This window comes from Vidua chalybeata, chromosome 4 (genome assembly GCF_026979565.1).
Source record: "Vidua chalybeata isolate OUT-0048 chromosome 4, bVidCha1 merged haplotype, whole genome shotgun sequence".
Classification (NCBI taxonomy): domain Eukaryota; kingdom Metazoa; phylum Chordata; class Aves; order Passeriformes; family Viduidae; genus Vidua; species Vidua chalybeata.
Genome location: NC_071533.1, coordinates 490,369 through 515,546, shown reverse-complemented (window position 1 = coordinate 515,546; position 25,178 = coordinate 490,369). Strand labels below are relative to the sequence as shown.

At 44.3% G+C, this 25,178-nt stretch overlaps 1 protein-coding gene across 7 annotated transcripts in view; it reads right to left on the bottom strand.

Moving 5' to 3' along the window:
- The window catches only part of NDST4 (N-deacetylase and N-sulfotransferase 4), a 98,007-nt gene that overhangs the window by 55,031 nt on the left and 17,798 nt on the right, over positions 1–25,178 (bottom strand). For 3 of the 7 annotated variants that reach the window (XM_053941306.1, XM_053941308.1, XM_053941309.1), the window contains exons 2-3: positions 20,704–20,843; positions 8,252–8,355 (exon numbers count right to left, since the gene is read on the bottom strand). The gene's annotated coding sequence lies outside the window, so the exon portion shown is untranslated. Of the gene's footprint in view, positions 1–8,251; positions 8,356–12,299; positions 12,783–20,703; positions 20,844–23,309; positions 23,401–25,178 lie in introns of those variants that run through there. The other 4 variants (XM_053941305.1, XM_053941310.1, XM_053941311.1 and 1 more) reach the window with 4 other exon arrangements.

Here is a 25,178-nt window from a genome sequence, read left to right as displayed (position 1 = left end):
TTATATTGTTTGTCTAGTGGAACAATGTGAGACAGTAAACAATGAATGATTTTGGAACTGCAGGGAAGAAATGCTTTTTCCAGGCAGATACTTCCCAGTTGATGAGTTCTCCTCCATTAACTCAGATTACACTTTTGACTTGTGTTCTGAAAACTATGCATTCATCTTAAGGTTTGCACCTAAAAGTGGAAAATGCTTGTAAGAAGCATGTAGAGAGGAGGAGTTGTTTTCTGAGGCCATTCGTGACTCTGGCAGGTTCAAGCTGTTATCTGATTTACCTTCCTCAGTTGGAATCTTGCAAGGAGACATTGATGCCCCTGGATTGTGGGCTATTCCAGCAGTGACTCTGTTGTGTCACACAACTGGCCAAGAGGGGAGTGAGGTAGGGGCAGAAATAAGAAACCTCTTCTGCATTTACTCCTTTCTTTTCTGTGAGAGAACAAATGTAAGAGAAATCACAGCTACCATTAGGAAATTGAAGTCACCCTGATAATCTTAAGGGTATTTGCCCTGCTTTGGTGCTTCCCTTGTTCTGCAATTGTCTGCTTGCTGGGATTTCACTTCTTATAAAACCTCCAATTAAGATTTCTTCAAAAGATAACACTGGATCAAGTGAAGCATCCTCTGCAAGACGGCGTTGGAGTTTGGGTGACATTGAGGACTCACTCAGCCCGGCTCCGAGGCTTTTTCAGATCACGACTCCTGCTCTCCGTGGGCGGGGCAGCCTCCAGGGCTGGGTGGTGTGTCCCCCCGCAAAGAGCTGACTGCAAAAAGCCTGTTCGGTCAGCGCGAGACAGGAAAAGCGTCCCGAACTCCCCCTCCTCGGGCTGTGCATCCTGGGCTTGCTTTGGGCACTAGAGGGCAATCGCGTCTTGCTTTTGCGAGGCAGCGCCTGCTCTCCCCTCGCTCCCCGGCACACGGCCCTGCCCGCGGCCACGCTCCCCCCAGAAGGCTTCGGAAATCCCCAGGGCACCCCGAACACCTTAATTAAGACTCCGATGTTTAAAATGAAATAAAAGCCAGGAGTTCTACTCTAAGAAATGTGCGGCTGGATCACCCTGGATGCTTTGCGAATGGTTCAGCCTCCACCTGTGGCACAAGGGAATAGCTTGTGGGAAGACCTAAAATGGCACTGTTTTCCCTCTGTGCCTGGCTCTGCTGGATCTCCTGGCTACTGGTATTGCAAGCTGTCAAAACAATAAACCTCACGAATATTATAGCTTGTCTTGTTAAATTTGGAGAAGCCCCTGGCTTTATACTAGTTGAATCAAAACTATGGTCTTCATCCCTGTTTCCTCCCAATGACACTGGTAAAATCTCATTGAGATAAAATACTAATAATCAGATTTCATGTTATCTACTATGTGTTGTATGTTATAATTAAGTGCAAGTATTCCCACTTATTGAGATGTATAATTACATAAAATTGATAAAGAATTTAAACTTGCATAAGGAAACCTGGCATTGGAGCATACCTTTTTTAGTCTGCACATTGTTTTTCAACTGCTCTGTTGAACTGATTATACTGTTCAGTAAAAAAAGGATGGTGTGAAGTAATTAAAGGTTATGAAAATAAATCAGCTAAATTAGCCATTAGTGGAACTTTCTCCAAGGCATAATTGGAAGTTAAGTGCCATTTGTGCCTTTGAAACTCTCCCCCTTAAAGTTCAACAGCTTTACATTCACTCCAGAATTCAACTGTCTTTGGAGAGTTCCTGTGCTAGATTAATTTGAAAAACATGAAAATAGGCCATATTTCATAATTAGTGTTACTAATGGAGTTTCATTTTGGTAACTGGTATTTGAGGTCCTGTGCTCCTGTGGTCACTGATGAGCATTCATCAAACCTCCTCTTCAGGGAGGTGAAGCCCAAAGCGGGGCACACGTGGTCGAGGAATCAAGGCTGCATTGATCCAGAGTTGGTCCTTCAGTAGATCTTGTCCATTCAGCTGATTTCCTCAATGTGGGGCCTTTGCCCAGCAAGAGCAGAGCGCTGCAGTACGACTCTGTTGTGATGTCAGAGACATCTGCGGGGAGTCTAATTTTTCTTTAATTCAGGCAGCTGAAGAAAAATGGAGGTTTAAAAATTGCTGCCTCCTTGCTAAATAACACTTCCTGCTTGCCCGCAAAAGCGCGTTTGATGGATGACTAAAGTGTGCTGATTTTGAAGATGATTGATTGGGAGATTAGGACTTGACTATTTAAAACTGATAGCACGACAGCGAGGAGAAACAGCCCCTTGTTAATGCCATGTGTTAACTGTGCAGCAGGAATTAAAGCTGACTCCTCGTGGGCCAGCTCCCACGGGGAACAGCTTCCCCCAGGGCTTGGTGCCTGAGCCAGCAGACTTGGTGTGTGGGCTGGGGGAGCTCCTCTTACCTCTGATCATGGGTGGGCAGAGGATCCCTGAGCCACCTGAGCTTGTGGGAAGTAGAAATATTGATATTAAGCCATCAGTTGTGTTGGCTCACCCTGAGGACGGAGCTAATGGACTTGACATCTGCAGCGGGTTCGGAGCGCGTCAGTGCTGACAGTGCCCAGCAGAGGAGCAGGACCCTCGTTGTTCCACAGCAGTGTGGCCATTCCCGACCTCCTGTCTGCACCAGAGTGCACCGCAGGGAGCAATTCACCTGGAGGCAGGCCAGAGCTTTCCCTTCCTTATTCCGGCATAAATCAGAAGTCAGAATGTCTTTATTGTCTGTATGTAAAACTTCCCTTTAGGCTAAAAACCTAATGTAAAGCCTTTCCTCTTTTCTTTCCTTTCTAAGCTTGTATGACTCCTGTCATTTACTAGCAGCCCAATGAATCATGATAGCTGCCTTGCTGCTCCTTGCATGGGGCTCCTCATTCATTACAGAAACAAGCAACCTGATTTGAGTGATAAATGACTCCTGGTGGCCATTTGCAAAAAATTCAGGACTTCTGTTCACTGCGGAAGGAAAAATGAGCATTTTTCTTTTCTTTCTCTCAGAAAAGTTTCCAGGAGATTTTTTGGCTGAGCTCACAAAACTTAGAGCCTCTTTGAAAGTAGTTTTTGGTTGTTGTTTTGTTTTTTTTTGTTTGTTTGTTTGTTTTTGTTGTTTTTTTTTTTTTAATTTAACAAAGCTACGAGGTCTTTTGTGTTTGTAAATGTGGCTTTGCTTGAGAGGGGTGTTGGTACCAGCTTCTCATAACTCCTCAAAAGGTATTAGAAAGCTCTTTTTACCTAGGATAAGGCCAGCCTCTCAGCTGATAAGGGCTGTTGCAGACCTTCTGACTTGTATTTTATCATTTCTGAGTGGAGAGGCCGCTCACTACTTTTATCTCTTTTGTTTCTTTTCAATGCATAATCATGTGTACGTTCAACCCTCAATTTTTCACTATTTTTAGCCGTTTGATCAAGTCTATATTGTACATGTAATCTTCTGTGATTTCAGAAAGCTAAATGATGCCAGAGGGTGAAGTCAATAATCAATTAATATAAAGCAAAGAGTTTGAAATACTTCAACTTGTGCACTTGATGAAAGCTAGTGTGATTTTAGCGTGAAACAATTGGAAGGGAGCTGTTTGACCCTTCTGACGTCTATTTCTCTTTGGCTTTAAGCTTTTCCAGATGATTGCAGAGAGTAGTGAAAAGGCTCCCTGGTGGAGCAGTGGCTGGAGGGTGACTTGGAAATGAGTTTTGCCCATAGGGATCTTCTCACACATGTACACACCTATGCACATGCACATCCTTTGGTTCCCCAGCCCAAATGTGACGTTTCATGTGGCTTAGCTCCTTGCAGAAATGCGTTTTAAAACTTAGCCAGGCCACCCTTCTGGTGAGTGTTGCCTGATGTTCAGCCTCACTGCTTCCTTCTTCTGACCCATTAACTTCCAACAGTCCCACGGTCATTTGGACCACCCAGAAAACCCCATAAGTATCCCATCTGGGATCTTTCAGTGAGGCTTCCTCCAAATGGCACAATTTATGGGTCTCTAACGCATCGGTACTTCTGAACATAAAGAGTAGTTGCAAAATTTCTGACTTGTGCTTTCTCTGGAGTGTCAGGAGTGGAAGCTCCTAGAAATCAGTAATGTAGGTATAGTCTGAGGAGAGCCATGCATGGAGAGAACCTATATATGTATTTCTTGTTTCTTGACAGAGTGGCTCTAGTGATCATCACAACAGATAAGTGTTAGTGACCACGCTCACCCTCTGAGCAGCTCCAGATGTTGTGTGGCGGTACCAAAATTATCACAATGCACATAATATTTTGATGTCACAGGCAAAACATCTTAACTTTGAGGCTAGACTTAAAATAATTTAATGATGACTTTAAATGTACCTTCTCAATACAGTTTCTAATAAATGTGTCTCTCTAGCATGAATGATGATATTAAGATCTACCACTTCACACCAGTAACTCACCAAAAATTGAAGAAGCTAAACAGCATTAAAGGGTACAAGCCTGACTTTTCCGAGGTCCCTCAGACACCTGTGACTGAGCTGGAAGCAGCAGCCCCTTGCCCTTGCATAATGCCCTTCAGCAGCTGTTTCCAGCCCTCATGATGTACGTAGGAAAGCGAAAGGCTGAGAAGGTGGTGTTGAGAGATGATCTGAAGGTCAGCAGCTTACTGCCAAAGGCACGATGACAGAGCCAAAATGTCAGGGCAGGGAGTTGGGCCTGTGAGCACAGATGTGTGTGCTCTGCAGGACTGGGTCCTTGCTTTGCTTTCCTGGTGGGATTACTGGAAAGGGCAGGTGGAATCACCATGCTGTCAGTGCCCCAGCCCAGGGGAATGGAGGTGGGAATAAAAGCAGGCTCTGCACGGTGTTCTGAGGCAGCCCACAAAACATTCCCCCTGACTTGATGCAACAAATCTCCTCCTCTCACTTGGTTAATGGCTCTTCATCACTTTTCAATTCATAGTTTAATGCTCCAATGGAAGCCAATTTGAATTCATTTAACTCTTCAAATAAAACTTTTGTGAGATGCTGTATCAGATGTTTTATTACAGTCCATCTATTCTGGTACTGTTTTCCACTTTCATAATGCTGTCAATTAGCGATCCAGTTCCAACAGAGTGATTTGTGCTGTGAACTCAGCTGAGACACAACATTTGTGCAGTGGAATGGCTGCCTAACTAGGACTCCTAAAAGTCAATCAGTGCAGTAGCCAAACTCTGTGCGTGTTGTTTGATCGGCTACACAAGTTAAGCCACTAAAAAAAATTGCTAAAAACTTTTTTTATAGTTCTATTACAAACCAAGTAACTGCACGTCTTCTATATTGATTTTGAAAATTTACCAAAGATTTCAGGTTTGTGGGTGAGTACTAAAACTTTACTTTTTGGAGGTTTCTTACACACACACACAAAAAAAAAAAAAAAAAAAAAAAAAAAAAAAAAAAAAAAAAAAAAAAAAAAAAAAATCCCAGGCTCTGGAACAGCCCCTTAGAAGCTAAACTATTTGGTCTTTATGATTTTTTTTTTTTAGTAGTTAATTGTTTCCCACACTTTCTGTTGTCCTATTGCTTTTCTGGGAGCTAAAAATGTTTGCCACCATGTGAGATAATTAAAATGTGTCCACTCTTATACCAATGTCAATATATTTCACTGAATAACATGCTTTGTGGTGTCTGTATCCTGTCATAGGGACTATTTGTGAGCAAGTCAGATGTGGTCACATCTGTGCTAGGAATTAAAAGGAGGCCACTAACTTATTTCAGAGGGACTACTGCTGTCACATAGTAGTGATCTATTGCTACTGCAGAGGAAGTCTATTTAAACCCAGATAACAAAGACTTTTTACTTAAATCTTTCATACAGCACGTTTGCCACATGAAATTTAAACAGAGCTTTATTCTGAGTTGGCTCAAGCCTGGTTCCAGCCAGTCAGACACAGTTTTCAAGCTCTGTATACATTAATTCTCATTATAACAGCTTCCCTTTATTTATTCTTTGAGTAATTTCTGCTGGAGTCCCCTATCTCTATCTTTGTCCTCACTGGCTGAAGGGTGTTGTTATCGTTGAGAGGATTTGGTAGAAAAAGAGGAAGAAGACACAGAGTTTGGTCCCACCAGTCTCTGATCAGAGCAGATGTGAGGGCTGGAGCATCATCCAAGCCACCAGTCCTGGTGACAACCTGGCAGGGCTTGGCAAGTAGTGGCTTTCAAGCAAAATGAAGCAAGGAGAGTAAATGAAGCCAGAGTGACCCTCCATGTGTGCCTCCTCTTTTTGTGTGTGTGTGCTTCTTGGGCTTGCAAACAGCTTCTAAAGGGGAAAATTCAGTCCTTTCCATCTTGCTCATAAATACTTGCATTTATCACTGCTTTTATTGCATGGCAGCTGGGGAGCAGCAAGTGAAGTTTATAATATATCTCCTGCTTCTTCCTAGTCTTGGTTCTAGGCAGTCCTCCAAGAAAATTTGGAGTCTTAGTACCAGTGTTTTACAGGCAAGATGAGCTTTTTGTGGCAACCAGTTAAGGCTGCACATATGACTGTTGTCAGTAAAACTCATCTAGACAGAGAAATTTGGTCATGTAACAAAAATACTACAATATCCAAGAGACTTTGCTTTTAATGTACTTAAGTGTTGCAGACAAGACAGAGGAAGTTTTATGCAAGGTGATTAGCACAAATTCAAATTCTTACCTTGAAACAACTGGAGGGGTACTGTTTGCCTGTCAAGAGGAAAATTGCTTTATGGTGAAAAGGTAGGGAGTAGAACCTTTGATTTCTGTCTGTGCCACTATTGTGTTTTGCCCTCTGAAGGCCACTGATTTTTTTCAGTATTTCATTTTCCCTGTCTTTGCTGAGGGAGTACTGGTCTTTTCTACCTTTACATGGGCATTAGCTGTAAAATGCTCTAAGATGATTCATGTTTGGTTCAGATGTTTATAGCATGGATATTGCAAAGTGTGCTTTTGGGAAAGCCAGTACAAAATTCATACTTTCATGTGCAGGCAAATGTGTTTGCTGTCCTTGCTTCCTATTTCTTCTTTTTTGTTGTACCCTGGTTAAATTCCTTTGTGTTTATTCCTGCCACTGCTTTATGGGGTTTCTCTGAGAGAAGCCACTTTGTCAGCCAAATGAAAGATCTCTTCAGAGATTTCTGGTGTGTCATCTGTGACCTATAGATACTGTTTTGCTCTTGATTCAAAATATAAACAAATGTTTCTTTTTGAAAGATCTATTCTTTGTTTTGTCTAGATAAAGTTTAATTTGGAAATGCCACTAGTAGGATAAAGGTCCTGCTTGGGAATTCAAGGGATTTTTTTGTTGAGTCACGCTGAGCTCAGAGACTGGAACTAGAACTAATACCATTAGAGCTCTGTGATGGAGTAGAGAGGCTTTGATTAACCTCTTGCTTTTGTGAAAAATCTCTGTTTATTGAACTACTGAGGCATTAACTGATTGTTGAAGGGGGAGAGTGTAGAATAATAAAAAAACTCCAAATGGTTGTCAGTCTTTCTGAACATACTGCCCCTGAATCAGGCTGGGATTGTCTTTACATTCCTGTCCTCTCCTGGGGGCTGAGTGCATAACTCCACTTGGTTTTCAATAACAATCTCCAGGATGTATCATGGACAAGGAACTCCAGCCTGGCCTTCTGGGTTATGGAAGGGGCTGACAAAATTATGTCTCATCAATTGACATAATATCTTGTAATCCATAAAGCTCAGTTTTAGGTAACATATACATAGAGACTTTATTTTCTGCCTAAACACAATTATTTTTTTTTCCATGGGGGAGAAAGCCCTTTAGGAGGTCCTTCAGCTACAAATCTGAGTGTGCAGAATGATTGCCTGTGGTTGATGCAGGCAGATGGAGCTTGCGCCAAGGCTGATGGAGAGTTAGTCTGATGGGAGCCTGTCTGGTGTTTCGAGGCATGCATGGCTCGCTTTGCTTGCTGTGTGGACACTGCATATCACAGAATTCTCTTTATCTTGAACTGTGATTTTTGAGGTACAAATAATGGTACCATGCCCTTCTGCAGGTGATGAATTCACCAGGATTCTGATGCACAGTTCCACTCTAAAGAGCAGGACTCTGAGGGGGTAGAGTAGTGAAGCCATTTAAAATTGCACCCCAAATATGATTTACAGAGTAGTAATAAATAAAAATGTCCTATAGTTATACCAGCTATTTAGAGGGGTAGAGTGAAGGTAGTCTGGAAAAAATATCAAGGCAGAGGCTCCTGCTTTTTTTGGTTTAAATTAAAAAACCCTGAGATGCTATGAGGGCTTTAAAATCAAATGTGATCAATAAGTCTAATTTCTGTATCTTACCTAGAAGCCTAGAAGAGTGCACTTTCCTCTCATTTCCAAACATTTCTCTGTGAATCACTGACCAGCTGCCCTCCCTTCTGGTGGTTTAGGAGATGATCTATACCCTGGTGAGAGAGATTAAATTCAAGAATACCCTGAGGGTCTGGAACTTGAGCTCTGGCCTCCTCCTCGCATAATATGGTCCCATGGAAAGGGACAAGTTGTTGGCTAAAACAGCCCCTGGAAGTAGAACACAGAGGAGGTGGGTGCATATTTCATGACAGACTGTTTTAACTTTCCAAACAGCCACCTCTTTTACAGCCAGCAGCTACAATTAATTATTTATCAGAACACTTATTTATACACTAAAAGCTAAATGCAATCCTTTCAGTGGAGCCTGGCAGAGTGTGGGCTGGAATAAGTAGCTGTGGATAGTCCTTCAGGAGGGGAGGTTTTGTGCAGAGCTCTGCTCAGTGGAGAGCCTGTCCACATGATTCTCTCTGCTGTTTGTGCCTGGTACTGATATTTACATGTGGAAGATGAAAACCCAGCCGTGAGTAAGAGTCTGTAGCTGTGGGGGCATCAGCCTGATCTCCCTTGGCCAGGTTTAGTAAGCCAAGGACAGTTCTATGCCACCGGCATCCAAGGAAGAAGAGGGAATTCCTTCCTTTGTGCCTCCTTCCTCATGAAGGAAGCCCACCCTGTCCTGGCTTCTCCTTCTGTGTTTGCTCTGGCTCTATAAAACCCATCCTTGCAGCAGAGGAGGGAGGATGAATTTGCTCACTCTTCCTCCATTTAGGGAGAGCAGTTGTGACCCCTTCTGTAGCCAGAGGGAAGGAAATAGGTTTAAATACGTCTCTGTTCCTTTCAGAACTGAGGTCAAAAGGCCATCCATGATGGCACTTCCAGTGCCAGTGTGTTTTCCTCATCAAATACTGACATGGTTTCTACACTGGTGTGCTGTTGCCATGTAATTCTGGTGGCATTGCTGTTTAGGTAAAATATTATTGTTTTTCTATAGCAACTGTTAGTTTCAGTAGGAATTCCTATTCCATTGTAATTATTCCTGACAGTAATTGTAATAAATTTTTGGGATTGATATGCATGATTTTCATTTTCTTCCAGCAGCCAATGCTTTTAAATGGCTCCATTTTTCTAATCTGAATGTTGAGATAGATGGAGAATTGATTCTGGATTTCCACCTGGCACTCTTCTGGGTGGCTTACCTTGGTGAGGGGCATTGCTTTAACATCTCAATAGGAGAGAGAGACTTGTTGCTGTGAGCTGTGCCTTCTTCAGCCTGTCTCAAAATGGGAGACAGGACTCTTTGGCATTCCACCTGATTTCTAGCAGAGACCCTCCTTCTCTCTAAGAGTCCAGCCCTTCCACCTGCTCTAATGCTGCTCAACTGCATCCCAGGCCTGAGAACACGGGATCTGATAAACTGCCACCTTACACTGCACTCTTTAACACTTGCAGATGGCTTCAACCCAGGCTGCCCTCCCCTTGGAAAGTGTGGAGAGCCCTTGGCTCACCCAAGCTCAATGTCCTGTTCTTGAAATGACTCCCCAGGCTGGACCAAGTGCAGCTTTCTGCACAATTCCGAGGTAACCTTTCCTTCAGCCATCCAGGCCCCAGCTTGCAATGCCTTGCTGCTCTCAGCCCAGGGGTTGCTTTGTTCAGAAAAGCCAATTTTGTGGGTATGGAAAGCAGTTTCTTGGATGCACCTATGGAGCTGCAGAAGAGGGTTGGCATTAGATACTCTTTAAGGTCCCTCCCAACCCAAACCTTTCTTAGATTCTGTGATTATGGAAGCTTTGCAAGGCAAACACTTGATGGAAGCAAACAGCAGAGTATTCATGCAGCTGAAGCTCAGCCAGCCCTGTGGTCATAGAGGCAATCAAAGCAGAATTGTTTGTGGGCAAATCAGAATGATTTGCAAGAGAAATTATACTTTTTTTTTTTTTTTTTTTTTGGTAGAAGTTCATTATATACTTCCTTTACTGCTTGTAGAGAAATGATAAATCTTTTTCTGTGGATAGAGAGTTAAATGCCATTTTTTGTTTATCTAACTGAAAACTCATATCAGAACTAATAGTAACTCATCAGCGTTTTCTGTGCTCAGTATTGCTGTGGGTTTGCAATATATGGCCACATTTTCCTTAAAGTATCTCATTATACTGCTGGGATAATTCCTGTACTGCAACCCTAAAAAAACCTATCCTTACTGTTAGCATATTTTTATCCTGCTCATAGTGAATATGGTAGTTGAACTCTAGAGCAGCTCATGATTCCTGCACGGTGCTAAGTCTGATCATGGCCATTACAGAGAGTGATGCAGCAGATATCACAGCCTCTAAACACCCATAAAGTTTTAATAGGACTTCCAGCACTTGATAGTGTGAGTGAATAGGGTGCTCAGTCTGAACAGGATTTATATGTGGGGGTGTGTGCACAAGTGGTCAGTCACTGAAGCATTCTGCTCTCTGCTGAAATGTAACCCTTTGAATTTGATTTACTCTGATAAAAGGCAACTGAGAGGAGCATTTCCCCAGCCTTGCAGAAGAGAGTGGTGTCAACAACACACCAAGATACTCCTGCTTTCAATTCTGAGGCTTTCAGACATTAGGCATCTATTATGAAACAAAAAAAAAAGGCCATGTTCTAAGGAAAGGGCCTTAGAAACCTAACAGACAGTCGTAAACCTGTGCACTGAGCACTGGCATGAGGAACATCTAACCCAACTGAGCAGATCACTGGATCTGATTGATAAGATTCGGGAGAGAACTCAAAGCCAAGAATTTCCTTAGTTAGATGAGACTTGGCAGTTTACAGCCCACCCCCAGCCCCTCCTTTAGAGCAGCATTTCCAAAAGCAAGGCAGGCAGTGCAGCTTGGTGGAGGGGAAAAGGTGCATGGGCAGAGTGCACAGACAGGATAGGGCGAGACAGGGAGCGCCTGGAAACGTTGCCAACTATTGAAACTTGATGAACAAGGAGATCCTGCTCTCCTTCCACAGGCTGAACATTTATGGCAGGAGGACCATGATTCAAACTGCTGAAGGAATGGGTGAAAATGAGTTACCTCTCTTTCTAGTTTTTATCTCTGTGAGCATTCCAAGCTAGGACAGGTGGAGTAACCTGCTACAGGGGGGCAGGCCTGATTCTGCAGCATTTATTACATGGAGGGAAGGAGGGAGGCTTCAAGCAATGTGAATGAGAGTGGCAGGAGTTAGTAAAAAACGACCTGGTAAATTCCCTGGGGAAAAGAGAGCTGCATGAGTGTGGGGTCTTGTATGTGTGGTTACAGCAGTGCAGTGCTTGAGGGAAGAGATTCATTCACCTCTAAGCATTTTCCTGTGGGTGTTCATTCCCAGCAGCAGTGACTTGGAGCCCCTGTGCCAGCTGTGAGATAAAAACCCTGGGCTGCTGCTGGACTGGGCTCTGAAGAGCCCAAACTGATTTCCTCAGTTTACCTCTCACTACCTCTAACAGTCCTTGCTTCCACTCTATAAATGATCATGCTGTTTAAAACAAAAAAACGTTGCTGACATAGTTTGCTATCAAACTGGTGGAAGAGAGCAGATCTGTAAGTTTTGGCTTCCTCACAGTACAATTACTCTTGTTTTGGCACGTATTTAATGTATCTCCATGGAAAGCTTCTACCATGTCCTTCTAGTACAGTAGTTCTGCTGAACTTTACTAGATGGGAGCAAGTAAAAGCAAAGGATGTGGAGAAGACTAAAGAAGCAACTGTATCCTCTTTTCCCCCTCACATAACTTCCCGTGCTCTCCCTTCCATGGTCTTTCATATATTTGGCAGACAGCTGTTTCCCTCGGAAACAACATCCCTTTGCATCAGGGGCACTTGCATGCAAACGTGGCCAAGACTGTCTCAAACTTCCAAATAATCCTTGGAATGCCAGGCTCCAGGCTGCTTTTGGAAGCACTTAGGTTCCAGGCAGACCACTGGGCACACTCTGGGTATTTGTGCCTGCTCTGAGTATAGGCACTGTCTGTGTGCTGGTATGAATGGATGCCCAGAGGTTGAGAAGCTGAGCAATAGCTTACCTAGAGAAGAATTTCTCTTCCTAGCGTGCAGCAAAGAGACACCTGCTATTCAAAGCTCTTCACGGGGCTCCAGGTAAACCAGGCAGAGTCTGCAGTTGCCAGCAGCTGTCAGCGGCATCCCAGGAAGGCTCTTCTTGCTCCGGCCCCAGTCACTGAACTCCACCGGCGCAGTCACATCTCATTTGTACCCAGCCTGTCCTTTCAGAGCGAGCAGCCAGCTGGAACGAGTCAAACCTCTGCTCGGCACGCCGCTCCAATTGCAGCTTCCTTCTTGGACCCGGGGATTACGGCGGGGAGCCGCCAGGCTCCGGCAGGAAGGCTGCGAGAACTCTGGAATGAGCCCGGGAGCCGCCGCTCGCGGTCCTGCCGCCGGCGCCGCGCTCCCGAGCGCCGGAGTCAGCCTCCGCCTCCCGCGGATCTGCGGGAGCAGCGAGGCGGCTTCGCCGGGCTGTGATTGGCAGCAGCGCCCGGCTCCTGCCGCTAATCAGCCCGCGGACTCGCACGGGCTCGGAGCCGCTCTGATGTCATTCCGGCCGAGGCGGGGATGCTGGCGAGGCTGGTTCGGAGATGAGCCGCGTTCCTCTCCCACCGCCCCGATCGATTCCGTGCTCCGCGAGGATTTGCACAGCCTGTCATCGTGCGGCTGGAACACCTCCCCTCCCGCCCGCCCGAAATGCGGGAGGGAAGTGCCTCTTCCAGCGCCCGGGTTTACACCTGAGCCTGCAGCGGAAAGCCCCGGAGAAAGGAGAAGTTGACAGAATCATTTTTCTGACAGGAGGATGTTCGTGCCCCCAGCGCCCCTCATCACCCCTCACCGTCTCCAGATGCTAAAAAAAGAAGCTTAACAAAATCCCAGCACTGGAAGGCTTTGGGTTCCTACTCTTGTTAGGTCACGGATAAGATCACCTGGTACAATGAAAGGTGGGTTTTAGCGCATGACCAAAATCAAGCAGGGGTCACCCAGCAAGTTTGTTACAGACGATCTCCCTGGCACCAGCAAATATTCGGTGCTCGGAGGTGAAAAGTATTTTCTTGCTGTATGTGACACAAGTTCCACCTATTTGTTGCATAATTTCTTATTAAAATCCTTTATTTCGTCCAGCTGGAGACAAAACCTACCTCCACAGCCAAGAAACATGACTGCTACGTGACTTCAAATTGTATTACAAAGGCATAACTAAACACTTGCTATATTAAAAGAATTAGATTTTATTCCAATCTAATTTTCAATTTTTGCCAGCCTGACATCTTTCACTCCAAAACTGTTCTTTGTACAATACACCTTGGAATTGAAATTCAGCCAATTCTGTGCAGCAAATGTGAGGAGAAAATAGTTTTGTTCAAGGAGACGGGAACAAACCCGTTCTGAGATGATGAATGACGCTGTAAACTCAGATTTGAATCATAGGAGGGTCAGCTCAACCTTTCATGTTTCCAAAGCAATGTAAATAAATGGTGTTCCCTGCAGTTCCCCATTTACATCCTTCAGCTGGGACCTTCTACATGAAGAGCTGTTTGCTCTCTGAGAATATCCAAGTTTCAAAGATGGTAGAGATTCCAGACTGGAGACTAATTGATTCCTTCTGGCTAAATTAGAAACAGAGGGAAAATTAAAATTCAAACCACATCTGAGTAATTTCCTGCAATTTCTAATTACAAAGCACTTGCTGGGAGATCTTTTAAAAATGCCTTGCACCTATGGCCTGGCTGTGGATTTGGGATTTGTTTTCCAAAGACTGTTGTGAATGCTGGCCTTGGGGATCCCCCTGCAGCTGGGTGGTGAGCAGGTGCTTCCTTGCATCCTGTATGAAGGTCAGAGCTTCAGTCAGGCTGTAAACTAAAAGAGCCAAATTGAGTTACAAGTTGGGAAGAGTCTCTTCCCAACACCAGGAAATCTTCTGGTACAGTTTGTCCAAAGCCTGCCAGAGCTTCCATTGCTGGATGATGTTGTGAAAAGAAACAGACCAGCTGTTTGTTGCTCTCGGTGCTGCTATCCTTGGCTCCTGGCTGCACTTGGAGAGGGAGGGTTTGGCTGAGGGACAGCTGTGCTGCTCCAGATGTGGCAGGAGCAGCGCTCTGCCCCCTGCCACGGCCGCGGATGTTCCCGGGTGGGCCAGCGGCCAAGTGGTTGCACAAATGTTGAGAGTGTGTTTTAATTCAGATGCTCAAGTCACTCTTTGAACTGAAATCCTTGGCTTAAGCCCTGCTGAGCTGGGTGAATTCAACATGAAGAGGCAGGGCTGTGGATTCACGCTGCCCCCAGAGCTGTTTGCTCTGCTGGTGGTTCATTTTAAGTGCAGGATCAGGAGAATGACTGTGCCAGGGTCTGCCCTCATGAGAAACATGTGGGAATCTGCTGGCAGAATTGCTCCAACTCTCTGTAGCAGAAAGAGCACACCAACCCTTGGGAGACCAGAATACTGTTGGAATTTTCACTTCCCTCTCCTTTGGGTAGTGGAGAGAATTGAACTCTTCCAGCTCGGTCACAAATGCATTTGAGTTACCTGGAATGTCCTTGTGGTCATGATATAATTCTCCAGCTCTGCTTGAGGGGAAAAATAGATAAGAAAGAAAACAGGACAGCAAGAAACAGAAATGAAGTGTGGATGGAGAGAAACAAGAAAATAAGACAAATCCTAGTAATAAAGCACTCTATGAATGAGGCAGCACACTTATGCTGAGATCCTTGGCCCAGGAGATAAGTTTTCCTGGCTCTTAACCTGCAGCACGGATTTGGCACTGGGTGCTGTACATTATTCTGTACCTGTTATCCTCGTGTGGTTTATTTCCTCCCTGCACAGGCAGGCAATCACAACAGCTTATTATTATTTTGGTAGAACAGAACCTAGAGCTGGAACCTACCATTGCTTTGCCCAAAACCTTCTGAAAAACGTGACTTTCTGGTTTCTGAACTGTGGGTTTGACAGCAGTTGGCTTTTTTGGGTTTTGGTGGGGTTGTTTTAGGTGGTTGTTTGTTGCTGTGCTTTGTTGGACAGGTGAAAGTCAGTGTTGCTGTGTTCTGCCCAAATCTTCTTGCAGCTTACACACCTATCACTGCAATGTCTGTACACATTTTTAAAGTATTCACCTTCACACCAGCAGATGTGGGACACACAATTCCTGCAGTTCTGTGGTTAGAAATATAGAATGCTAGAACCATTTAAGTTGGAATAGACCTTTAAGGTTATGGAGTCCAACTAGTAACCCAGCACTGCCAAGCCTACCACTAAATCATGTTCCTAAGTATGATGCAGAGCAAGCAAATCCTCTCAGAAATCAGTGTGTGAACATATGGTATCTCCCTGGTTCACTCTTCCAGACTGTCTGAAAACTTCCACAGGAATATCTGGATTGATGTTGTGCTGCTCCTGTGTTGAGTTTCTGTGGTCTGGCTGCTCCCAGTCTCCCCACCTGTTATTCCAGTGCTCTGAGGACACTGGAATAGGCACTCCCAACTTCTCCTCTCAAAAAGCCCCTCGCAGCACCAAGGCCACGCTTCAAAGCTGACTGCAGTACACAGAACCTTTTCTTTCAGCTGAAGACACATTTATGCCTCTACCAAAAGAAAGATGGCTTTTGACACTGAAGTTCATAATGAGTTTAAGAGAACAAAAAAAAAGACTCCTCCTGGCAGAACCAGCTTTTTCCTGAGCTGTGGAGATTGCTTCTGAACCTGCCTGTAATGAAACAGCAGTGTGTCTTATTAGACACACAGAGCACTTCCTCAGATGGTGTAAATTGTCAAAACCTCCCTTGATTTCAGAGGAACTGTGACAACTTATAAGAGTTATAGATTAGTCTTAATTCTCCAGCAGCAGTTTGAGATTTGCAGAACTTAATTACACTCACATCAAAAGTGCAAGAAACATAAAGGCATACCAGAATGTGGTTTGTTTTTCTTTGAGTATCCATATATTTCATTAAGAAAAGTCTATTTTGTTGTCTTGATGTCTCAGTAAATTGTTAGGGTTTGGCTCTGGCTCAAAATGTGTTACAGGTTTTACAGAATCAGAAATGTAGGGATGAAATATGGATACACTTGGAGCTGAGTTTGATGCATTAGACCTCAGTTAAGGCTTTCATGTCTTGTAGTGGCAGTGCCTGCCTTGTCCTGGGTTATTCTTGTTTCCCAGATGTCAGAGGAGAACAGGTTGGTCGTGGTCCACTTAAGCCTGAAGTGCTGATTTGCAACAACATGAACAGCAAAAATGCTGCTCAGTAAAATGAAAAATGAATGAAAATGAAAAAATGTAAAAAATAGCTGTATTCCCTGACTGCTGGCTTTCTCCAGCTATACCGTCTCTTTTCCAGCTTCTATTATCCCCTCTTTATGTCTGGACACACTTGTACAGATGATGAAGGCAAATCAGTGCATACCAGTTCTGTAATGACCTTTATCTTATGCTTTTATTCCTCTGTAAGATAACTTTGATATTCTAGTGTGGCTTTGTTCCTGTATGGCTTTGGATGTATCTGTTTCAGAGAGTGTGCTGGTAGAAACTAATGTGGAAATATCTGTTAAACTAACTTACATTCATTTACATCTAGCATTAGAGCTGCTCCAGATATCTCTAATTACATTACTGTTTTATGTCTTAGGTGCTTACTCAGCTATGAGGATATAAACTGCAGTGTTATAAGTTCTCTTATTGAGATACCATCAAAGCAAGAAGTGAGTTTGTGCTTAATCCACAGCCTGATCTTTGTCAGCACTTCCCACGTGACACTGAGCCAAGGGTTCATGGTGTGTGCGAGAGAGATGGATGTCTTTGTGTATCCATGAAGCCGCCTGGGCTCTGCCCCACAGTTTCCTAACAGAATCCTTCCCAGGTTCTGCTTTGGCCTGAAGCAGCAGACAGCTCCTGGGAAGTACAAGGGGGCAGGACTGGAGCTTAGAGAGAGAAGAGCTTTTTCCCAGGCCACACCTTAATGTAGCAGGAGAGACTAAAGCAGCGAGAAAGCTTAAGCTCTGCTCAGCCCCTTTGGGTTTGTTGTTTGTGCCTGTAACACGTGACACTGTAAGAGCTGTGTCCCCTTTGCTCTGTTTTCATGATGACTCTTCTTGTGACCTCCCTGCTGGTAAGCAAGTCAGTCTAGTTTTGTAAATCCTTGAAAACCAAGACTAAGATCAGGTGCAGGTCCCATACACCCGACTGCCTCACCCAGAAAAGCTGGCTGCTGCCCCCCTGCATTGCAAACTGGCAGAAAACCAGATCTAGGAACTTTGGTAGTGCCCCCATTTCCGCTTTCTGTGAAAGCCCAGGGAATCATTTGCTGTGTGACTCAGAAAGGTTGTGCTTCACCAGAGACCACCACAGGGTTTCTCTGGTGCCCAGTGCTGCAGACAGAAGTGGGGTCAGCCTGTTGTCCATCTCTCCCAGCCCCAGTTCAGGCTGGGCCAGGGGCTGGTTTGGGTGGTAACACGTTTTGTACAGCACTGCTCACAGCACCTGCAAGGGGCTCCTGACAGGGCTGGGCAGGGCTCTGCTGTTCCCTGCAGGAACTTCAGCAGAGCCATTCCAGCTCCTGCTGATCTGCAGCCGAGCCAGCACCAAAATGGTGACTGATGATTTCCATGGGCTGGGACAATTATCTCTGTGCGACACCAGCATTCTGCTGCCCTGTCTGAGCTGTAGCAGGGCTGCTAAGGTGGGCAGGGGAAAGGGGCTGCTCATGGAGAGCAATGCAGGCCAGCTGCTGGCAAAGCAATCATCATAAAGAGTACAATCTGTAAAATGAAGTGATTGCTTACAAATCTCAAACCCAAGCATTTTGTCTTTGGTTATTAAAACCAAAGAGGCTTGAACTCTCAGTTTGATGTAATAAGTGATTATTTTTTAAAAGAAAATTTGAGTTAGTCAAACTGGAATGATTCATAGAGTAGCTTAATTAGACCAGAGCTCCAGTGGGAGTCCCCTTTAATATGTCTACAGAGACTCTTTTCATACTCTAATGCACCTCTGAATTAAAGGTGAAACCAGGAATGGTAGTTTCAAAGGAGGAACTACAAAGAACATTTATCTTTCTCTTTTTGCTATCTGTCCTTGCCATCTAGATATCAAGCTTCCATTGCATTCTAAAGATTACTTTTTGCCAGGTTAGCTCACACAAGCAGAGCTTTAGTCTGTTGTGCAGTGTTTTGTTTCACTTCCTAGCAATTTTCAAAAAAATGTTAGGTCATCCTGTTATAATTTGTCTTCTCCTTTATCTGGTGCTATAGGAGGAGGCCTCGTGCTAATGCTCCAGTAGGGTGGGAAATCCTGAAATGGGAATGGAAGTATGCCCTAAGGTCTATTTTTAGACTGATGTGACTAGGCTGTGCTTCAAAGTAAAATGAAAAAAAACCCCACACAGACCTGGGTTCAGCAAAATGGAGGCTAAAGACTTGAAAATGCTCTAGTCTAACAAGGGAAATCAAGATCATGATGTTATATTTACTTTGAACTGGCCTTCTCTAGAGATGTGAATTCTTTCTGCAACATCTGCTAGAACAGAGTTAACAAGCTAAAGAAATGCTTGTGATGTCTCACTGCTATTGATTCCCTTTGCTTGAGGTAGGAATTGCTTATGGACTTTGATCACTAACCCTAAAATATCAGGATGGTGGCAGAAGGAATGGTTGGGTTTTTTGTTTTGAATATGCAATACAGTTCGGTGTCAACAATGCCCTGTGATCATTGCTCTCCAACCATCTTTTGACTGAGGTTTCTTTTTAAAATAGATTTTTCTAATGGAAAGAAAACTGAATTTTCTTTTCATGAATTAAAATGAGCAAAGAAAAACATGGATGGAATAATCCATGAGCACTCCAAGTGAATAACAACTTGATACTTAACCATTGTACTTCTTTGTCATGCTCATTCCTACTTGACTTGTGGCACTAATGGTCTGCAGGCTACATTTGAAAATATCTGTAATGATACCTTGGAGATACATCTCTGCTCTCTGAAGACTTTGGGGCACTTTAGAAATAATATTCCAAATGCTGTTTGCCTATTCATACCCAGTGATGTGGCTGCTGCCTTGTGTGCACTTGAGTTTAAGTTGTGTTTATTTGTTGTTTCTAAGCATGACAGAAATGCTGACACATTTGGAGCAGGGCTACTGTGAACTGAAATTATCACATAAAAGCTAAATAGCAGTAATAGAGATATTTGTTACAATTTGAAGGGTAGGCTTGAAAGAAATAAATTAAATTATGAGAGGACAGTAGGTTGGTTTCTCCTGGTGGCATAAAGCTTTTATGTTCAAGAGAAGTGTTTTAGGAAAGCAGATGCTGTGCTAAAAAAAATGATAGGGCCAAAGAACAGCAGCGTGCGTGTTTCTGTCATAAATCTGTTACACCCTGGGCTCCCATAGATGGCAATGTTGTATAACTGATGGTTCTAAGCCGTGTATTCGGGGTCTGCCAATTTCTCTGTGCTGATGTACCTTAAGGAAAATTGCTCTTACAGTAAATTTGATGGTGCATTTCCCTTCAGTCAGGCTGTGACTAATACACACAATGATGCACGCCAAACCACATAACAGAGCCTCGTCAGATGAGAAGGAAATTAATTTTGAAGATTACCTAATTGTAGGTTGTAGGGGGAAAGTCTCTTTTTAGCTCACACATTTCTGTTCAGTAACCAGGTCACAGCAAGTGTGAGCTCTCCTTTAACAGAGGGGCTTGGACAAACCCGTAAGAAAAAGGACCCAGGTTTGTGGTGTCTGTGCTGGACGCAGGGCTTGTAGAGAGATGTCTGGGGTGCATGAAATCCCCTGCATTTCCGATTGTATCCTGTGTGTCTTTCCTGGGGGACACATGGGCACAGTTATCATCACGCTTTCCTTTACTTTTGTGCTTTTCTGGTTTTGTTGTGCTGTCAGCACAAGGCTCTGACTTCCATCTGTCTCAACCCCCTGGGTAGTTGGAGCACTGAAAGATCCGTGCCCCTTTAAAACAAGTTCATATCCTAAATTTCTTTCCTATACTTATTTACTGCCTGAAATCTCTCCTACGTTATCCTGCCTAAGCTGTGGAAGTACAGAGATGGTTAAAATATTTTTATTACATCTCTATTCCAGTAGTGACACTAAGGACCAGCCCCACTGTAATGTTGTACTCAGCCCTGGAGCTCAGTCAGCGAGGCTGAAATCTGTGGCACTCCTTGTTTCACTGACTGTTTCCCAACAGAAGTGATCCAGGGAGCCTCACAGCAGCTTCTTGCTGCTGGCATCTTGGAATTCTTCACAGAACAGGAAAGAAAAGTAACCAACATGAACAGAATCCTGAGATCCAAAAAGGAGTAGGAAAAAAAACCCTGTGTCCAGGACATGAATATGGGCTATCAAATAGTTGAATGTATGAGTGAGTTTGGTTTTTTTCCCACTGTAAATTAGATTTTCCATCCAGGTTTTGTACCTGAAGCCAGGTCTCCTCCTGGGAGTCCAGATGCATCCCTAGGGGCTCTCCCTTTGCTGATGTGGCAGTCTGTGCTGGCAGCCAGGGCCTCCTCTCTGGAGCCATGTGTCTCATTTTCTGCTCTCTGCCACTTCAGGAATCTGGAAAGAGTGGGAAAGAGCAGGTTGTGGCTGGCTGTACTAGCCAGGGTCCCAAAATAGGTAGATTCAATGAAAGAGAAGAATTACAGAAAACTCCCAGTTAATGGAGGGGTCTGTGCTCTGGAAGTGACAATTTTTGGCTCTTAACTCAGGTGATATTTGGCAGAGTGGGTTTCTCTGCACTTCTGTGGAGTTTACATTTCATTAATTTGCACATCCAGGGGTTATTTAAAAGTGAGTTAATGACACCTCACTGCATTTGTAGCCATCAATCTGTATGATTCTGGTTTAACATGGAGCACTCAGTGGAGTGTTTCTCCACAACCATTTCTTGGATTTCAGTATTCGTATGTTCCCAACAGACATATTGTTTAACAGTGGTTAAATAATGAGACATTTCCAGCTTCTATAAACACAGCAGGGAAAATAAACACTTCCCAGCACACCCCTGTATTGGTAAATACAAGAGTACATACATTAGACCCAAAAGAACAGTTAGAAAGGAGCTCTGACAAATTTATTTGGGGCTTTCTAGAATGACATGAACACTTGACATCTTTAATAACGTTTTTCAATAATCAGTAACTATCCAACACAAGTGTTCTTTGTGTTGCTGTTATTTTGCTGCTAATAAGGCCTTGGCAATGACATTCCAATGCAGAAGGCTTATGGAAAATGAAGATGAGTCAGCAGCATATATTGAAAGCTGATGTCAGTCATAAATAGGAGTGCTGATTGTGGCAGTGGATCTGTCTTTTCCATCCAACAGGAATGAGGTGTGGAGTGAGGACATCAGTATGTTCTTCAGAGCTCTGCTCTGCATGACTACAGCCAGTTTGCATAACCTCGGGGCTTTGGATAATCCGCTGTAACCCGGATGTAAGAATTTGGGTTCCTTGTAAGCCTCTGTAATTTGAGAGGCTTTGCACGCGTTGGTGAGGAGAATTATAACACCACTTCTAGAACTATTGAAATGCTGCCAACACAATTATTGTTGGAAGAGGAAAACTTAACGTTAGGGTTAGAAAAGGAAAACTCCATAGTAAGGTGTGTCCTAGAAGTTTAGTCATGCAAAAGATTGAGTGGAGTTATAATTATGTTTTGGGGTTTTATGTCTAAGTGGTAGCAGCTTAGTGCTTCTCAATGGGGGGGGGGGTCTCTTCAAGGACTTCTCATTTTGACTTTTTGTGGAAAACTGGGTAGGGAACAAGCGGGAGAGGAAGTTAAGGTTTGCGTGCAGGGTGTAAGAGGAGGGAATGATGGTCATTGTGCACAAGCCTGGAGGTGGAAGCTCCTTGGAGGGCACTCCAGAAGCTCTCCATCCTGCCTCGTGGCCCTGCCACAAGGAAGCCACGAGTGCTGGGGCCCCGCTGGCACAGGGGCTGTGGCGTGTGAGCTGCGCCCCGCAGGCGGTGGGGGAGTGCCGGGGCAGCGAGCTGCCGGCCCCGCAGCCGCCCTCTCTCACACAGCGCCGGGGCCGGCAGCCCTGCAGGGCGCTCAGGCACTCCAGCGTGTGAACAGCCGGCTCTGCTCAGCCTTCTCCTGCCCTTCCATCCAGCCCCTGCCTTCCCAGGCACCGCACGGGGACTGACAGGGATCCAGGTTCCCTGGACATGTCCCTGCTGCCTCTGGTGTTCCTCGTTAACGAGGATCGAGGATCGCACCCAGCTGCGGAATCTAATTTTGGCTGATGGAGGTTTAGAGTCCTCCTGTGTGTGTCTGTGAGGCTGGCTGCCCAGGAGGGGGAGAGCAGGTGAAAATGCACTGACCAAAGATCCCCTGTCATTAACTGCAGTGTGGGGACAGTGAGATTCCAGCGGGGTAGAAATCATATCATTCCTGGATAATCCAAGCTGGAGGGTGTGCCTGGTGTGAGATACCTCCCATGAGATCTTCTGTGTCCCTTGCAGTTCATACATCAGCAGGAAGAATCACCCTCATTTAAAAAAATAAGGGAGAAGGCAAAAGGCTTCAAGCCTAACAAAGATGCGAAATGAAACTTTAAGCGTTCATTGATTATGATCCACCGCTTTTCTGGCTCTGTGCCTGCATGGGCATGCAGATGTTACCAGCTGGAGATGCTGTTTAAATCAGCATGTCACATCCACTTCTCCAGGCACCAAGATCTTTTCAAACAAAGATGCAAATCCAAGACCAGTCCCAGTTTTAAACTCAGTTCAGGGGAGCAGGGAAAGTCACCAAGGTGCCAAAACACTGAACTCTTGGTCCCTCAGCTGCTCTGACAGAGTTCATGTTATTGTGCAGACAGGACACATACATAACCTCAAAACTGATTTTTAAAATCACAGCGGTGAATGTTTGGATTTATTTGATTTTCCTGAGTCAGCAGGAAGAAGTAGGTTTATTCTTGTGCCCACTCTGGGAACCAATTCTGCTTCATACAGAAACAACCCTTCTGTTTCAAGGAAATGCTAATTTAATTTAAAAACTAAATGGATTCCTCACCATTCACAATTCAGTTTTCTGTTTGTCCATGACCAAAGAATATTCACAGAAACCAGGTTCGTTTAACTGCAGTTCAGTACTGCCATGCAGCTTCCTGTACTGATAGAACGAAGCAAAGTCAGCTGAAATAGAAACAGGTGTTTCAAACCTAGCAAGACGATAGGAATATGAGTGTTCTGCTATTAGAAAGCTAAAAGCTCATTTTCTCAGTGTTTAAACTCATTTTGTGGTGGTTGCTATGCTACCATCTCTGCACCTATTTTATGCAGCTTTGAACTATAGCAAAAGAAGTCTTTGAAAATGACAGACCTGAACTAAACTGAAATCCAACGTGAGACCTTCCTGTAAAGTTTTTATAGTGGATAAAACTTTATATTTAGCAATATTTAAGTTGGCTACTCTGAGGATTCAGCTAGCCTTTTCTTCTGAGCCTACTGGACTTGTTTTGTTTTTCTAGCAGTTTTACTAAGTTTTATCTTTTACTAAGCTTATACTACCAGCATTAACACTGTTTGCTTCAGGATATGTGTACATTGCAGCTACTGATAACAGCAATAGCTGTTATACTCTTTAATGTACATGGAAATGGATCAAACTCTCAGTTAAAAATATATTTGCACAGTGAGAAAAAGTAGCCTGCATCCAGGTGATCCATCACAAGATGCTAGGCGAGCACTCCGGTGTTGAGGAGGCAGAAAGGTAATACCAGGTAAATGGTCTGAAGATATTCAAAAATGTAATAAGCAAATTGATGAGAGAAGAAAATGGCAAAGAGAGTTTTCCATTTGGAAAAGCAGGAAATGCAGTCAGCTGTGAGTGTAAAATGCTGTGATAGATTTCTTTCAAGATCACATCTGCAAAGCCCTTTTAGGGAAAACACGGGTACCATTACACCAGGAGGAAGGAGGGCCACGTGTGGATGATGAATTCCACCTAAGGGGAATGGTGGCGGATAACTTGGGTGCTGCAGCTGGAGAAGACCTAGAGCGAAGGGGCTGCAGCTCCTGCTGAGCACTGGCAGGTCCTGGTCCAGCCAGTAAGGAAGCATGGCATGGCTAAACCTCAGGTGCTAATGCAGGCAAGCAAGGAGAGCCTGTTGTTTAAGGCTTGGGCAGCCAAATGCAGAAAGCATGAGGCATTATCCTGCAGGGCCTAATGGCAAAGGGATGGATGGGATCACTTCATGTGACTTATTTCACCTCCAGAGTGACTGTTTCTATCTAGTGGAATTAGATAAAATTGCATACCAAGAGATCCATCTGACTGCTCTGAAAGCACCTTAGGAGAACCATTCCTGGAGGAGGAATATTAGCCATGCAGCAAATCCCTCTCTCTTTGCTTCTGCCTTGGCACACCTGTGTGTGTACACACATGCTTGCACTGGGGATTGAGAATTCCTCATTGTGGCTCCGAAAGGCTCCCGTGTGGTTCCTCAGCTCGGCTGTTTGTCACACGGCTGTCACTCCTGTGCCTCCATACTGGAGCAGAAAGGGAGGGGTGTGCTTGTCTATAAATACCTTAACTGTAGTGACTGTAAAGATGCTAAGGAGTTATTGAGTATTTGAAAGATGTAATGGATGGAAACCAGAACAAAGCACGTTCTTTTTATGCTTTGGGAGAAAAAGGCCTTCTTGAGGGAAGGTCAATCTGACAAAAACTTAGGTAGAGAAAGTTCACCGTGACTGCAGAGGTGAAGATGTGAGTAGTTGATAAGGTACATGAGAAAATGGAGAGGTATAGAAAAGTAAATAGTAAGTAGTTTGTTGTAGTAAATAGCTTGTAGAAAATGGTAATGCACTAACTGAGCAGCTGGAGGGGAGAGCTCAGCATTCCTTCCCCATCCTTGTGCTGTTTAGGATTCTGCTCCAG